The sequence below is a fragment of the Dromaius novaehollandiae genome, chromosome 3 (assembly GCF_036370855.1).
Source record: "Dromaius novaehollandiae isolate bDroNov1 chromosome 3, bDroNov1.hap1, whole genome shotgun sequence".
NCBI lineage: Eukaryota > Metazoa > Chordata > Aves > Casuariiformes > Dromaiidae > Dromaius > Dromaius novaehollandiae.
This window is the reverse complement of record NC_088100.1, coordinates 20965737-20979688: the sequence shown is the minus strand read 5'-3', so window position 1 is coordinate 20979688 and position 13952 is coordinate 20965737. Positions and strand designations below refer to the sequence as shown.

General features: G+C 36.4%; 1 protein-coding gene across 14 annotated transcripts in view; it reads right to left on the bottom strand.

Annotated features, from left to right (window-relative positions):
- MYT1L (myelin transcription factor 1 like) overlaps positions 1-13952 on the bottom strand; it is a 319538-nt gene that overhangs the window by 131707 nt on the left and 173879 nt on the right. The gene's annotated exons all lie outside the window — the stretch shown is intronic.

The window sequence follows — 13952 nt, the reverse complement described above, 5'->3', positions numbered from 1 at the left end:
GTCGTGTTTATAATTTTGCACAACACAAGAGAATTGCACTGGAATTTGTTGAGACACTATGTCAGGGAAAATGTATGCGGTATCTGTACCATCAGCTACTTTGGATGTGGAAGAATGGGAGGGCAAGATGGATCTGCAGTGGTTCGTACATGGAAATGATATTGCAAAGGTCAGGAAGCGCAGACATCGACCGTGGGGCTCTAGTTCCCCCAGAAAAAATCAATCACTGATTTATAGCTATATTCTTGGACTGATATCTGATACGGATGCCACGTACCTTATACTAAAACACAGGCACAGAATCAAGTGACTTGCAGTAACCCTTTAAATGCCTAGATTTCTTTGGTCAGCACCCTAACATAAATGCCAGATTTTAACATAAATGCTATAGGAAGTAGCTTAACAAGGAAGAAACCTAGGGATTGTTTTACGTAGCTTCCTCAGTCCACTGTATCAGGAAGAAAGAGTCTGCATAACAAAACTTGTGGGCAAAGGGGATTTGGTGGAAAGAAAGGGCCACTCTATGAAGGCTCTGTGTTGTTATTATAGGTCGGCTTCTCGTAATCATCATCTGGTTCCTGGCAGTATGATTTAATCCACACTGTAGGGATGACCTTCTTTTAAAATAAACAGATATCATGAAAGCTAATACATCACCAGACTCTATTAAGCGGCTTCAGTGCAATCTTCTGACATGGACCTCTGCATCACTTTGAGTGGGTTACATTTTGAAATTAAGACACCTACATTCAGCTGGGTGTACATGTATTAGGAGCACAAACTCCCATCATAGTCAACAGAGATCAATGCTACTATCTGAGATGCCTTAAGATATCCCATCAAGCCTCCAATTGCCAGCCCAGAAGGGTAGCAAAGGGTACAGGTTAGTCCTCTGCCAGTCCTGCAGAGGTGTTTCAGATACCCCGTGGCATCTGAAATGGCACAAGCTACCCACAGAAATGAAATAAATTTAAAATTTGGAGTCAGTTGCCTATACATGGGCACATATAGTATCATCTTAGATGTTGTTGTGTGTCCTACATATCCTACAGCCGCTGCTCCAGAAAGGCACAGATCTGCAGTGTGGTGACCTAGAAACCTTGTTGTATATGGCAACATATGTCTTGCATGCTCTAGGATACTTCAAATGATGCTACGTGCCTATGTTTAGGCTACTGAATCTTGCTTTGAGTTTATTTGTATGTTCACTCACAGATCTTCAAGACTTTGTCTGTCATATCAAATTTTCAGCCTTCATCACTCCATGTATTTAATGTTTGATGCTGAAAGCAGGCAATTTCCTGAAATTCTGCGTGACACCCACATCAGTTCTGTGAGAGGACAGTCACCTGCTGGCCTACCACAGTGGTCCCCAAATGTGTTCCTGGCATTTTCATGGCCATTCTGCTCCTAAGGCCTATCAGTAATCTCAAGGAAACACTTTCTTCCTCAGAATTTTCACAAACAGAAAGAGGAAGTATGGGCTTTAATGACTCACAAGGAGTTCATCTCAGTAGTTCTGTTTAGTCATGACTTTACAGTATAGTTCTGCAGAGTATCAAGTCACCTTTACAAAGGAGAGTATGTGGACATGGAGGACAAGCTGGCTAGAGTTAGTTTTAGCCTGGCATCTAAGATGGGATACCTAAAATATAAGAAAGTAAAGAGTAAGGCATCGGGATAAGAAGAAGTCACCATTAAAAATGATCAAACTATTGGATATGCCTTACTTAGGGAAGGAAGATGGGCAGAGAGAGCTAGAGCTATGAGTTTGTATCGCAGCTTTGTATCACCATTTTGTGCATTAGCATTATTGCCAGTCTAGAGAAACAAGACCCTGAATACTTACAGATCAGTGTTCTAACTAATAAATCACAAGATGAGGTACCAGAACAGGTCTGTGATACCAGAAGCAATGTTATAGACAACCAAACAGGACAGAAAACAGGTTGAGTATTTTCTATAGCATTGATTTGCAAAAAATAAAAAAAATCTGAGCTGTGTTGAAGAATTCTTAAGGGGTGGTGAATTAATGCTATAACTGCAGAAGTATCCTTGATTTTTCTAAAAATTATAGTTGATAACTTTCTAATATAAAAGAATACTTTAACCAGCTGAGGGAAATTCTATACTAAGCCTCATTTTCCTGCATAAAAATGAAAAAAAAAACCCTGTGTGGTCACCTGGGTGACAATTAAGACTTAATTCTATTTGTCATGTACAGAATCTGATCCTGACAAATAATATGCACACACACACAAACACCAAGTGCCTTAAAAGGATAAGAATATTAAAGCTGGAAGTAATGACGAACAGAACTGAGTAGAAGGAAATCTTTTAACATAAAAAGACGATCATGATTAGGAGCAGTTTAAAAATGCTTTATTAAATATCAAGAAAAACATTTGTATAATCGCATCAAAAAAATTCTCTAGTTAAAAAAAAAAAAAGAGAGAAAAGCAAAGAAACCTCACAACAATCCAAAGCTAAAAAAAACAACTTACAGTTCATGAGGAAAAACAAATAATTCATATGCACACATACACAGAGTAAACATAAACTATTGATAAGGAGAACTAAAAATATTACTGAAAAATGAATGTTGACTGGGAATAATGACAATAATAAGAAATTACTTAAATAAATTTGGAAGAAAAGACACTGTTTTTGTATTTGGAGACAATTAATAGTATTAATAGCCACCAAGAAATAAAAAACAATAATAAAAACTAACTGTTCATCATTTTAAGTCCAGCAGTTCAAGACACTGTTCCCCAAGAAAATGAACATGGCCTGATAGTTCTCCAGAACATTATTGTTGATATGCAGCAATTCTGGAACACTTGGGAAATGCTTGAGAACTGAAAAAAGTTTCAGAAAAATTGTAACTCTTTAAATCAATCTTTACTAAGTGCTGAGAGGATGGTGTGGCTAACTGAGTTAATCTTCCTGACACTGACCCCGAGGAAAATCATAGAAAGGCTGATATGGGATATAAGACGATGGCATAGTTAGCACTCAGTCAACACTTTATCATAGAAAACCTATAGTGAAAAGTACTTGAAACTGCTCTTTGATTAAATTTTAAAGTTTGTTGATAAAGGTAACTACATTGCAACATCATATACTTGGACACCTTTTACATACTGTACTTTATCTTAGCTAATGTTCTGACAGTAAAATAAGCACTTTATAAAATAACCACACTTATAATTGTTAACAAGTATTTCTCCAGAAATAACTGTCAGGAGCAAAAGATACTTCGTATAAAAATTATTTTCTTTACAAAAACAATTATAAAATATAAAAATCTATTTAATGAGAACCTAATGTAATCCCACAGGAATATGTTCTGGTCCTACAACATAGAATATCTCCACCAGTACTCTGGAAGAATATATGCCACTGAAATATGCAGATAACACAAAAATTAGTGGAGTGATAAATAATGTTGGAGACAGGCCAGTTACAGAAACTGCCCTGAGTGGTGTGGCAGATTTGACTCATGTGGAGAACGTGCCAATTTCCAGGTGTTGTATCTGGGAACAAAGGATGGGGACCATGCTTGAAAGACTGAAGATCATAGTCTGGAAGGCAGTGACAGTGCAGAGGAGCTAGACAGCCAGATGAGCTGCAGCGCCGTAGCTAAAGGGCAGAATGTGATCCATCGCTGCACAACCTTTAAGGCCATATGCATTTTCCAAAAGAACATAGATATGGTCAGTAACTTCTGAAAATAGAGGGTAAGTTTTCAGCAGGACCACATCTATTTTTTCATTAGTTTGCCTGATAACCTGCTGGAGACTTCAGGCTTTTACAGTATATAGATTTTAGGCTGAGTCTCGTCATAGGACTTAGCTGAGACTAAGCTTCCAGAAGTTCCTGCAATTGAAAACACAGGGGCTCTCTGCCATATGGGCTTCCTCAGGGCTGGCTACTCTGAGGGATCCCAAGTGTCAGGTTCCTTTCCAGGGAAAATGAAGCTTTTCTGGCTCCCTAACAAGGAGGTAGTTCAACTTTTTCCTCCCTAGCAGGTGGGTATTCCTGAAAATGATCACTCTTGTTAAAATTTTCAGGATATACAAATTTCTTGATGAAAGGCAGGAGCCTGGGAGGTCCAGTCTAAAGTTTCAAAACTTCTAGTCCAGCAATGCTTGCTTCTGGTTTCCCTTTAGCCCTAACACACCAGAAGTCTTGGAAAGCACGAATGAGCTAAGAACCTTAGACCTGGACTTCCAAAACTCTTCCTTCCCATGTTTGCAAAAGGACACACCACTGTTATATTGAAATGATTTAGAAATTACGAATCCCTTCCATGTATATACAGTTTATTCCACAAATAACATACTTTACTTTGCGTTCAAACAGACACTCCAAATTTGAACTGGTTCTCACTGAAATCCTATCCCTAGTTCAGAGAATTAACCTCAAGAAGCATATTTTAATACTGGGGAGAGTCAGCAAGGAATTAAAGCAGTAAGATAGTTCTAAAAATTATAATATGCATCGCAAAACTTGGAATATAGATTACTCAAGAGAAAATTAAGAATATTGACTTGATCATGGACTATAAATGTGTGCAAGACTGTTTTCAAAAATGGGAAAAGAAAGATGTTCAGTCTAAGAGGAAAGGCTAAAAACTCTGATCTGAAGGCTGGAAGATGAAGCTAGAAAATGCAAACACAGAACAAAGCTTCTCTAGGAGCACCATGGATTTCCCAAATCCATAAATCAGACCCAGATTTCTCAAATTAAAAACTGGATTCTCAAACATTCTGAAAAACTGCCCAATGTTTAATCGGGGGGAGCATTTGCTGCTTATATTACCCATAAGGTCAGACTGGATGGCCACCCTAAAAGCCTATGATGATTACTAGTAAATACTAGAGTTAATGTGTTTTTGCTCTTCCCAACCAAGTATGTTAGTAAAATTATTCAAAATCTTGCTTTTCCCTATCTAGTACTAGTACTAGTCCCTAGTACTAGACCTACTTATAATGCGATAAGAAGTAAACTATTCATGAGAAAAAAGTTCCGAATTCCTGAAAATGTAATGATTTGGTTATATAACAAAGTTTGCAGTTTAAAGTTTATAGCCTTGTGACTGTAAAGTTATTCAGTAAAAGCAGGTTTTTAGCCAGTCATGTTGCAAGATTCACCATCAAATTTGTACAAGTAAGATGACTGATGTACTATTGTCATAGCCAAAGTTAAGTCATCATTTATTTTTATAACTCCAAAAATGTTCTTTCTTCTGGGTGGAAGTTAACATTATAGGATTTAAAGAATTTTTAAGTCCAATATTTCAAAAAGCAAAACAAAATGTGTCAAATGTATTTCCCAGAGTTAAAATACTTCTGTATTCCTATAATAAAATATAACCTGGAAAATGATAAACAGATTATGTAATCAGTCTATCCCATAATATATTAGTGCTTTGACCAGTTTAATTAAAAAATTGTAAACAGACCTTCTGCTGCACTTCACACTAAATATAACAGGTAATCCAAATCCTAACATACCTGTTTCAGCATGTCTGTATATTCTGAAAGCATTTTATTTTTTTATTGAATAGGTTTGTCAAGTAGGCAGTCCATACTGCCTACAATGGCTCCTGATAATCTGAGGAATTTTTAAGAAGCTGGCTATGTTTTTCGAAAACCATTTTGGACTTATTCTGTTAATGGGAGTTTTTATCAATGACTTCAGTGGGTTCCCAAATTTTGTTTTATTATGTATTTTTTCCTATATGAAAGTCAAAAACTATTCTCATTCAGCATACTGATCTCCACTTTCAAGTAATAAAAGGCAAACAAATCGTAATTGCAAAAAGCATCATATAAAGTAAATCAGAAAATAACATCCTAGATTTAAGCTGAAGGTACAGGAAACAATTTTTTTAAATGTATCTACACATTTACTTTTCATGAACTATTCCACTGTTAATTCTCATGAAGTGCTATGTTAATCTAAACCCATACAACATGACCCAGAAGACAGCAAAGGCAATTTTAAAGTTTAAGAAAGGAGATTGATCATATATTAATACAAGTTAACTGAAAATCTGGAAAACATGAATTTAAATTAATTTTGGGCAACTAAAACCGTCAATGCTCAGCATGTGATCTCAACTCTACCAGGGCATTTCAAATAACTACAGAGTTATGGCATTATTCCAGAGGTCCATTAGGATAATACTATATGTGGCCATACATTGCTCCTGAACCTAGAACAGCCCAGGATTTATGTATGTATTTTTAACAATTTTAAATTGTAAACTATGTGACCAAAGCATGCCCATGGATGTAGTTTAATCTGGAAATAATGCCAGTAGGCAGAAGGGGAAAATGGGGTGAAGGTTCTGGGGTATTAAGATGTGCAGATCAAGTTGATCTAAACCTGATCTCCATGTATACATATATAACCTTGACTTTCCATATGACACCAGAGTTTACGTCTAAAGACTTGTTCCCTGGAGTCAATTTAGAACTTCCTACTCAATCTATAGACTCTTGAGTTGGACCTAGTGATGCAACTTTTATGCCAATATGCCCCAACAGATCTTCACATCCCGTAAGTGTCAGTAAGGGTGATGATAACAAAAACCCTCTTTAACTTACGCCTTAGTAATCAGAGTCTTATAGATTAATTGCCTTCTATGATAAAACAACTGGATTTGAGGACAAAGAGAGAGAGTGGATGTCATGTACCTCAACTTTAACAAGGCTTTCAACACAATATTCTTGTATCCAGTTATGACTACATGTGCATTGTCAGTTCTTTAAAATTAGTTCTTAATATCTAAATTCTCTTAATTAAATATGGCATATTCTGCTCTTACCAGAGCAGAATAACATTTAGGATCTTGGCTTTGGCAGAAATCCTATATAATTCTCCCCAAAATATTTAATATACTTATTTCTGATGATAAGATCTGCAAGAAAAAAAGAGAGAAAGAATGGCAAGATAGAAAGCCAACAATACCTGCAGGTGGCTCACACTGACTCTGAGAAGCTACTGGATTGCTTAAGAAAAGGTCAGGAAGAAAGGAAAGCAACTTCCCTGCCCTTTCAAACCCATTCCTCCACAAATCAGGTGCCTCCTTGGCATAGACAGCTGAAATTTAGTTCAAATATTTTATAGCACCTTTTTCAGTAAAATAAAAGAATTTTTTAATTCTTTTTAAAGAATTTTAAAAGAATTATCATATCTGAATCTTCCCCTCAGGAAAACATACAGTCAGGCCCTATTAGAGCAGAGTTTCAGAGGGAAATCTGCAAAGATGAAAGTTAGAAGTTGAGGGTACATACTGCAACGTGACAGACTAGGCATGTGAGCAAGCTAATGACTGTAGCATATAAGTTACTTCACTGTCCTCTTCTGCTCATGATGGACATACACAATTTTTATTGCTAACAAGGAGAATCCTTCTTGCAGAACAGTAGTGGAATATATCTTTAGGATTTGTTCTCTACTTTGAGTAAGAGTCATTTTCCCACTATCATGCATAGAGGGAATCCCATCCTTTCATTTTCAAATGAACAGTGCAGGCTGCAGCCAAATCTATAAATGCATGCCAGAATAAGCAGAGTTTTTGTTAAACTCATAAGTTTGCCATACATTCTTTTTGTGAGGAAATACATTTGGGACTCATTGAATCTTTCTGGAGGGAAGGCAGGAAACACTTTCAAGTATTTCTCATTGGCTTCCTATTATTTAGAGCAGAAAAGACTCACAAATGCACACTATCCATTTCAGCATTCATTCTCTTACTACTTTTTTATGTTCTTAGACATGAGGGATGAGAAAAGTAGTGTGCAAGGAGAGGAAAGGAGATACAGCCCTGGATCTATAGGATTTTTCTCTAGGGATAGATATCTATTTCTCAACTTGTGGTTCAAATCCTTGAATAGCAGGTTCCCTGAAAGTGCTTTGGATGTGCTCAGTCAGTGGGCTTCGAGACATGAGCTGCAGCAGAGCTAGAACTTCCATCTGGAAGAGGAAATCCAGGAAATGACTACACAGTTGAGCAACTGACCTTTCATGCAAATCCCCATTGTTTCTTCAGCCACTAGAATACTTTGTTTCGTCTTCTAAAAACTCATAAGCACTCACAAATATTAGTTGTCAGGTCCTACCACCTAAAAGTCTAATTTTAAATCTCTTGACCTATGCCCTGGCCCATGCCTTTTCATGCAGCTGTGAAGAAGGGCTAGTTCAGCTGTGAAGCTGGAATGCTGGCACACTGTCCTTCAAGCAGCCCTCAAGTCTGGTTCTGCATTAGACTGCTTGTTTTGTGAATGGTCAGGGTGGTGCACGCTAACAAGACCATGCAATACTGAAGTCTCGCAATCTTCAAAGTCAGTCATGTTCTCTTTTTATTTTATTTTTTCCTATTTATAAGCATTTCTGACTGGAGAGATATTTCTTCTTCATACGAGAAAAAAATGTAAAATTTTTACTGTTGCTATTACAATTCTTATTTCAGTAGCACTGATGGGCTCAAACAACGATTCAAGCTTCCTTGTGTTAGATGCAGACATTTAATAAAAGCATAGTCCTTTTCCAACAGCTTTATAATCATGTAGAAACAGGAGAACTGGTCTATATATCAGTCAGCAAAGCTGTCAGAAGGAGCACAGATTAAAACTGAGCATAATATTTACGGTAAGTAACAGAAATCACCTATATTGAGAAATAATTTGAACTTAGAGACCCATAATTTTCTGATAGTCATAAACAAAAACATATCATACTACTTTAAAGCTTAAGCATTTGTGGACTTCAAGAAATGAGATGGAAGATTATTTTATTTATCATTAGTGATTCTTGACCAAATTTGCACTACATTCACCAAACATTTTCTTCTGGAAATTCTGGTGGCATGGGGCTACATCCATAAAAATTAGAAGGTTATGACATTTTCAACTCAATAGTCTAGCAATTTTTAGTTACACTCAGCATGATATAAAAGGTGTAGCTTTCCAAACCCTCCATCTTCTGAAACTAGCTGAACCCATGTGAAGAATTTTCTTATCCATCATAATTTAAGCTATTTTGGTGTGAACTGCTACCAACATCACTGGATGATGATACTCACAATATAATTACTGTTTAAATATGAACCTAGTTGCTCTGTTTGACAAATCACTCAGCCATTAAACTATTCAGTCAGTCTGTCTATCTCAGTGAATATGTAAATGCTTCAGATTAGCACTTTAGAAAGGGAAATATGCCCCACAAAATCTTGTAGCCTGGTAGCCTGACAGACAGAAGGCCTGAGCTCTTGGTCAGAGATCTAGCTTTAAATCTGCATCATCTTTCTCACATTTCCCTGAGATTCAAGGGTTGTGGCTTTCCTTTGCTTTCATTATAAATGTTTGATGATGAAATGTTCTAATTCAGATAAATAAAGGATTCATTTCAACTTAAAGCAAAATATTTCAAAATGCTGGTTTTGGTCAGTCCAAAACTTTTGGGTATTTTGGCTGTTGAACTAAAAAGAAAAATGATTTGTTGATACACCAAAATCAGACACACTCTTTAAGCTCCAAAACATCAAAGCTGACCCTAAATTTTGGTATGAGGATGAAAAAGGTCATGCAGCAAAAGGAGACAGAAAGGCTGAGAGAAAGAACTTGTAGGTATTTATTATCTTGCTCCCAGCTACAGCGCATGGTATGACAGGTATATGGTATCAGAAAGGTAACTTTTTACCTCTGAATTTGAACTGTAGCAATTCATTATATTTTATACAGGAACAAAGACAGACAAATAGTTTAGTTCATGGCAGTCCTAAGTTCATCTATTACAGAAGAAAATTGGTGAGAAGAGTGCTTTCAAAGAGAAAATGTATCAGAAAAAATGATTTTTTAGGAATGAAGAAGCCAATAAAACTGATTGGAATTTAAAGAGTTAAATCTCACTGGCATGGACAAACCAAAGAAATTTCACAAAGTATTACTAAATCATTTTAATTCCCCCCAAATGCTATATACTGATGGGAAAGGTCCAAATTTATGTAAAAATGGGGCATAATGCTCTGGGTGAACAGGCTTGGCAAATAGGAACTGAGCTAAACTTCAGTTTAAGTTAAAAAGCCATGCAAGTATGTTCACTTAGATATTTGTTGCATTCCAGTCATGCAACTCCTGTCTTTCTTCTTCTAGATAGTAAGACTGCTGAACAGTACCTAATACCTCATGTAAGTCAAAAAAACAAGCAACTTCAAGTCCATTTTAGCATGGATCAAGTTAAATCAGTGAAAACTAGATCTGATGTCAATTTAGCTGCATTTACTTTCCCAGTGACAGTAAAAGTACTTGTACTGGTCTGGCATTTTCTTTCTGGATCAGCGAATATGGAAATCAAATGTGTTTTGCAAGATGGAAATAGTTGCAGGGGGTGTTATGGGATATCTGTGAGGGGCTGAAGTGACGTCTTACTTTACTAGATCCCCAGGGAACTTATCTTGGTTTGTGCTTATCAATGGCTGTGCCTCAAGGAATGGGAGTCATATTCCACAAAATAGTTAAATTCTGTATTTCATAATCCACTAAACACAAAAAAACAGAAAACAAAACAAATGCTGATTCAATATGGGGACTGGAGAAAAACTGGTAATAATTAATAAGGGTCATGGCAAGTAAAGCAAAACTTTTTATACTTAATGATTAGATTGTCATTAGGATTACAGAATTCCATTAAAAAAACCACACAACAAACAGTAATGAATATATACTTTTTTTTCTCAGATTACTCTGTAGGTTTACAATGAAAGTTGTACATCTGTCAGAAGTTATCTGGACCAGAGAATGAAGCCAAGGAAACTTTGTAGATGGGAGCCCACTGTTAGGACTAAGGCTCTTGCTACAATGGGAAAAGCATGAGCAGTATTTGTAAGGACAGCGGATTTCCACCCTCCGTATGCATGTCTAACTTCTACTGACCCCAAACGCCTACATGCACATACTGAAGGGTAATACACTCCAAAAGACAGGTTTACATTGAAGGCTAACTCAGAATATTTAACATTAGAGACTAATTTCACAGGTGAGGTCTGTGTTTCAAACAAGCACTAGTATCTAAAAACACATTTACTCAGTGTAAGTTTTGAAAATACATGTTATGCCATTTTGGGTACAGCACACTTAATGAAAGTGCCCGTATTTCTATTTACCTAATATTTTGCATGTATGTCTCTGTAAGCACATATTTTATTAGCTGAAATGTAACTACATTTGAAGGGACACAACCCAGTCTCTTCTGTAACTCTCATACAATATATTAGAACTACCCATTTTTAATTTACCATTAAAAATCCTAAGAGAATAAAGAACAAACCAAATGTGGGACATTTTAATAACCTTCAATAGTATTGAGGAACACGTAATACGGTACCTATCGTCACACACAGAACTAAGACCATACAATAAAAAGCTAAAGCACAATCACGGAAATTCAGGTCAAAGTGGTCATAACTTTAGAGTTTCAGCTCTAACTCCAAATCTCCTAATGACTGTAATCACACTCACGCTGTGTTTCAACCTCTTTGTTAGTCTGAATCACCCACATTCAATCCAGGCCTAGAGGCTCTTTGGTGGGGGAAAACCTACCCAAACTGCACCTGGCAAACTGCGTGGAAAAGAGCTCACAGCTCTGTGCGAACATAAAGTTACCGACTTGCTCCCGTAGTTTAGCCAGAGGCAGAGCTGTAAGAGTTACAGCTCCTAAGAACTGTAAACCAAAAGATCATTTTGGAAAATGAGAAGAGAGAAAAAAGACTTTAACTGTCCCACTTTGCTTGGCAAATTTTATTTCCAATTCTGCCACAGCAAGTGGCCTTGAAGAAGGAATAGGATTTCTGAAGTGCCTGTTTGCAAATCTTATTCTTTATTTCTAGTCAGGGTGCAGTTTTACCTCTGGAAATCATCTGCATTATTCGAGTTTGTAGCTTAGCTGTGCAGTTTATCTTGAATTAATTCATCTTTTAAACAGGGAAAGTATAAAAATATATATTTTTTCCTGAAGCCAAGGAGAAAATAGATCAGCTCTGAACAAGCAATTTAAACATATTTAGCATCCTCATGCATTCTGTTTTTTACTAAGGAGTATACACGGATATGTAGGATCTAAGGTGTCCAAAACACGCCTTTGTGTAAGCTAAGGCACCACCCGTGTAAATGGATGTTAGCGAGTATAATTAAGCTATAGACTATGCAAATGTATTTTGTGTGCTTAAAAAATCTAGGATATGGATTTTGAAAATGTGGTGCCTAGTATCTGAAACTCAAAAATACGCCCCAAATAAATGACATGCTGAAGTTTGTCGACCCAGTCTGGCACCCACTGTAGTCAGCAGTAATACCTCCGCCGGCACTGAACTAGACTGACAGTCGCTGAAGATGACAATAAGCATTTCAGAACACAACAGACACCACATAAAATGAAAGCATCATTAAAAAAATGTGGGAATCATGTTTAAGCGTTTGATTAAATAGAATTAGACATACATTAACCCTCCTTAATATGGGACATACAAAAACAAATATTTCAGATCAGCAAACAAGAAAGCCTTATTAATTACTCTTTTTAAAGCTTGTTGGCCTTAGAGGTTAGTAAATGATCAGTCTTCACAATGGAAGTAGACTAGTAAAAAAATGTTAGAGTATTAAAACTAGCTAATAACTGCTTCTATTAGTCACTACCACACAACAATGAAAATTTGGTTCTGCTTTTAGGTTTTGGCTAACCAGGGCGATGGCAAGGGTACTAGCTCAGAACTGCATGCCATCAGAAGTGTTTGCTGCTATTAGCGTACAGACTATTATGCTTATCAAAGGGTACGTTATAAATACCTTATAGCTATTAGAAATGCAACAATTAACTGACAAATTAATAAGAGAGACAAGCAAAATATCAATCACGGCACTGCTAACATAATTAGCATAAATTAAACAGGATCACAGATTACTGCAGCTGTTGCATAAACCAAGAGTACCTACTTTACTTGTTCAATAACTTGCATTTTTAGCACTAAAACTGTATTACATGATGTCCAAAAGATAATAAATGAAAGTACAAGAGAGCAATAATGAATATTCATTGGAAATTTTCTGTCCAAGACTTGCTTATAGCATTTCCATTAAAAGTAATAATAATTTTAAAAAAACCCAAAAAGGTAGGACTTTGTAGCTTAACATGTACAGCAAAAATCCAAATATCTTCCTAGGACACAGATGACCGCAAGTGTGGCACTATAACGATTGCTACATCAGTGACCAAGTGGCCTGTTCAAGACCTATACAAGTGCTCCATTAAAGCAGGCCCAGTCTTATCAGTACAGTTAATATTTTCAGTGCTTATATGATTTTTTTAAATGTAATTAAGCTGGAATATAGAGTGTCTCTTAAATTCCTGGAATGAAAGGACAGTCTGGAAGTGATTTTATTTCAGTTTCTTAATATATAGTTACTGTATTTTTCTATTCTATTTCATTTCTTACCATCACTATGGTGTCTGAGCACCGGTAATTTCTATTATTACGTGCAGGGCTTTTTAAAAAGTAGATTTAAACATGCATTTACTCTTAACTAGGCACAAAAAGAGACTTCCTGTTTCAGAAGTTTATGCTATCTGAAGCAGTTTTAGGATCTAGAAAGAATTTTGTTACTGTAGTTAAGTAATTCAAAGTAGTTAAGTGAGGAAATAGGTAGAACTGCCCATATTCTTCCCACATTTAAAAATTTGCCTTCTGACTGAAATTAAGTCTGAACTATCAAAATTACATCTCTGCATTCCTCCTGTCAGATTTGTGACACACTCTCCTGTTCCACCAGCAGCCACACAGGGTCGAGGCGTAAGGATTTTATCTCCTCAACTCATGTTTGTAGAGGTGGGAAACTACAACATTAGGTTTTGTTTTGACAACTTGGCAAAAGGAGTGAAGTGAA